The sequence below is a fragment of the Palaemon carinicauda genome, chromosome 3 (assembly GCF_036898095.1).
Source record: "Palaemon carinicauda isolate YSFRI2023 chromosome 3, ASM3689809v2, whole genome shotgun sequence".
NCBI lineage: Eukaryota > Metazoa > Arthropoda > Malacostraca > Decapoda > Palaemonidae > Palaemon > Palaemon carinicauda.
The window spans coordinates 89096882-89101524 of NC_090727.1; positions in this window are offsets into that span (position 1 = coordinate 89096882).

A 4643-nucleotide genomic window follows, 5' to 3' on the forward strand; every position below is an offset into this window, starting at 1 on the left:
TCCACAAAACGCTCAGCTGTCTGACAAAGAGCAACCCTGCCAGGCTGGGCAGAGCAACACGTCCAATACGAACGGAATACAAATTCCATTAATCCATCCAAGTATTTCCAGTCGCCTGCATCAGCATCATCATTATTATCATTATTAGCCAAGCTACAGAACTACTCTGGTTGGAAAACCACAAGGTTACAAGGCCATGGGTTCCAACAGGTAAAGTAGCCCAGTGAGGAAAGGAAATAAGGAAATGGAAAATAAATCATATATTAGTAATGAAAGAAAATATGAAATAATTGAAGACCAGTTACAAGATTAAAATAGATAAGTCATATATAAACTATAATATACTCTAACGGTTATCGTGCCAGCTCTTGAAGTACTATGAGGGGAGCCGTATCACATTTCAAGACCTACCGAGAACTCCATTCTTGCACAAAATTTCCGCGATAAATACAGACATAGTCTTTGCTTACATATTCATGACACCGTTCAGGTTCTTAGTTTTACACTCCTCACTCTTGAACACAAACAAACCTCTTTCAAAAATTCAAACTTGCAGCTAATGGTTTTATGTTGAACAGCCGGACATAAGTCCCTCTTTTATCGTTTATGTATGAAAGATCCATTCTAACGTTGTTACTGTTCTTAAAGTATTTTATTTAAATTGTTCATTACACCTCTTGCAGTTTACTTATTTCCTCGTTTCTTTTTCACACAAGACTAATTTTTCATGTTGGAGCGATTGGACTTGAAACCACCTGCTTTTTCAACTAGGGTTATAGCTTAGCTAATAATAACAATAATAATAATAATAATAATAATAATCATAATAACAATAACAATAATAATGATCCTAATACAACAATAATGATAATAATAATAATAATAATAATAATAATAATAATTAATAACACAGTTGGCCAAACCATCTAAAGATCTACCATATGATTCTGACCACACTCATAAGGCTAATTGCCCTCATGAACCATACTCCGTTGTCATCCAAAGCAATCAGGCTTATTTGAACCCGTCATCATGACTAGAGCATCACATTCCCAGCCACTTCATCAACACACGAGGTCATGGAGGAGAGCTGATACACAATCTACACCTGCCATGAACATTTTACCATTCGTAAACATGATGTTCATATAACGAGAACGTGTTATGGAATGCTTATGACAGAGAGGTCAAACTAGCACAATTTCTTAGCATACAACAGCATTGTCATTCATTCCATAAACCTTTTTTTGTTGTGAGAACTCCGTTGTAATTGAATGCTACTGATAAAGGATTAAATTAATAAAAAAAATCAAATAAAAATAATAAACTACAGCAATTACTTTGAAAAAAAATTCCTTGTTATCGGATAAATTTCCAGTACTTTGAATTATATTCATACAATGACAAAATCTACTGATGTAGAACTTTCATTCATTGATAATATCTCGTCAAAGACAAGTTTTAAAAATACTTTTTATACTGTCTATACTCTAGTGTTTCTAAACTGATAAGAGACTTTCCATCTCGTATATCAAAAGCAAACAGATATTCCTCCTTAATTTTCATGAACGGTATAATACAAACTCAAACAATTAAACAAGAACATAATCCCTTAAGAAAGCAAACTCCAATACAAGAATGTTATCGAGGTCCAGTGATTGTTCAAATCCAATTCCATCTGTTCTTTACGAACAGGAACACGAATGCAATTTACTTGGAATCGCAGAGATCCTATTTACATTCTGAAACGATATTAGATTTCAATGTTTACCAAACTCAAACTATATTGCTTTCATGAGGCGAATGTGATCAACTTTTATTTTGGGTAATTTTTTCAAATATATTTTCAAATAAACACAAATACGATCTAAATCTGCCATATCAATATGAAACAAAATATAACACATAATGCAAGTAAACATACGCACAAACACAAAATATAAACAGCTTTCTGAACATCAAACAGAATCTCCCCTATATAATAGTGTATGGCTACGTATACAGTACAGTATATATATATATATATATATATATATATATATATATATAGAAATATATATATATTTGTATATATATATATATATATATATATATATATAGATATATATATATATATATATATATATATATATATATATATGTATATATATATATATATATATATATATATATATATATATATGTATATATATATATATAAATATATATATATATAATATATAGATATATATATATATAGTATATATATATATATATATATATATATATATATATATATATATATATATATTGGGAGTTAAATGACAGGACAGGATTAAAAATGATACTATAAGAGAGATTGATCGAGTACCATATGTAGATGAGATCATGATGAGGGGTAGATGGAGATGGTTTGGGCATGCTCTTCGCACTCCCTAAAAGAGATAAGTTCACTAAATTTTCAACTGGGCTCCACGAGGCACTATAAGAGTTGGAAGAACCAGGCCTACATGGCTGAGGACTATGAAGCACGAAGTAGGAGCTGATGAATGAAGAAGTATTGAATTGATAGCTCAACATAGAGACGACTGGCGAAATCTAACCGAGGCCCTTTACGTAGGAAATGATGTTGATATATCTAATTAATAATGAACTGGGTTTAGTAGGCCTATGATTGTTAGATTTAACACCCCCCCCCCACGCAAAAGTTACTTTCTGATTCCATATTGTCTTGCTTTTAACAGGGGAAAGGTGGGAAGACGATGGAATAACGAACTAAGAAAATGAGGGTATAAACTGGCATGGAAAGACCATAAACAGATGCTAGAAGAAGAACATGTCTGAGGCCTTTGTTCTACAATGGACTAGTAACGGCTGATGATTATACATTATATATATAATAATTAAATTCCATTATATAATAGGAACTCAATTGTAGGAACTCGGGACTTTGCTACTAGATGTACGATGTTTTGCAAGACGTCAAAATAGCATAATTTTAAACGCTAGTTAAATGAATAAATATATACATATATATATATATATATATATATATATATATATATATATATATATATATATATATATATATATATAGTAAACTGAATCTGATTTAGCGATTTATTCGCCAACATAAAAACCAAATTTCCCTCCGACATTGAAGTAATACTACAGATTTGCCTATTATTTTCATATGTTCATAATTCTCTTTTCATAATAATTTATTTTCAAAATAGATCGTAAGACGAGTGAAAACGTATTTCTATTATTTAGGAATAGAAAGAAGAAGAAGAAGAATTCTAAAGAGATTTGCCGGGAATAAACGGAAATGAAATATGACGAGAATACTCTCTTCTCTCTCTCTCTCTCTTTCTCTCTCTCTCTCTCTCCTCTCTCTCTCTCTCTCTCTCTCTCTCTAAGTTACATCGGCCATTAGACTAAATTATCCTGTTTTTCTCCGGAGAAACTCTGAAGATTTCTGTCGAACAAACACATTTTGAATCTCTCTCTCTCTCTCTCTCTCTCTCTCTCTCTCTCTCTCTCTCTATTAAACCGGCCATTAAAAAATGATAGAATTTACCATAATTGCAGTGAAAACGAACGAAGAATTAAGAAATGAAAACCTTGGAAAAGAACAGAAAATTCGTCTTCTGTGTAAAATTTCTCCTGTTTTCCTCTGGAGACACGGAAGATTCCTACGAGAGAGAGAGAGAGAGAGAGAGAGAGAGAGGAGAGAGAGAGAGAGAGAGAGAGAGAGAGAGAGAGATTCCTTAATATTTCGATGATTTCCATAATTGTTAACACGAATACAAAGGATATCGATAGGGAAGGCGAACATTACATTCTGGGAATGAATGAAGATGAAACAAGAACGCTTCCAGAATGTCTTTAGAGAGTTAGATTTGTCTCAGAAACGTTTTAGGAGATAAATGTTACGATTTGCACAGAAGGAAAACTATGAATAAATCTTTCCTTTTGCTATAGTTTTTTAATTCCTTTCAGTATTTCTTAATCTTGTGGATTCTCTCTCTCTCTCTCTCTCTCTCTCTCTCTCTCTCTCTCCTCTCTCCTGAAGACATTTGGACTCTAGTTGAAGCCAAAAGAATTTGTTGGATTCTAATGGCTTATCTCTCTCTCTCTCTCTCTGTCTCTCTCTCTCTCTCTCTCTCTCTCTCTCTCCTTCATACCTGAAGACATTTGGACTCCAGTTGAAGCCAAAAGAAGAATTTCTTGGATACAAATAGACACTCTCTCTCTCTCTCCTCTCTCTCTTCTCTCTCTCTCCTCTCTCTCTCTCTCTCTCTCTCTCTCTCTCTCTCTCTCTCCTTCATACCTGAAGACATTTGGACTCCAGTTGAAGCTAAAAGAAGAATTTCTTGGATACTAATAGACTCTCTCTCTCTCTCTCTCTCTCTCTCTCTCTCTCTCTCTCTCTCTCTCTCTCTCTCTCTCTCCTTCATACCTGAAGACATTTGGACTCCAGTTGAAGCCAAAAGAAGAATTTCTTGGATACTAATAGACTCTCTCTCTCCCTCTCTCTCTCTCTCTCTCTCTCTCTCTCTCTCTCTCTCTCTCTCCTCTCTTTCTCCTTCATACCTGAAGACATTTGGACTCCAGTTGAAGCCAAAAGAAGAGAGAGAGAGAGAGAGAGAGAGAGAGAAAGA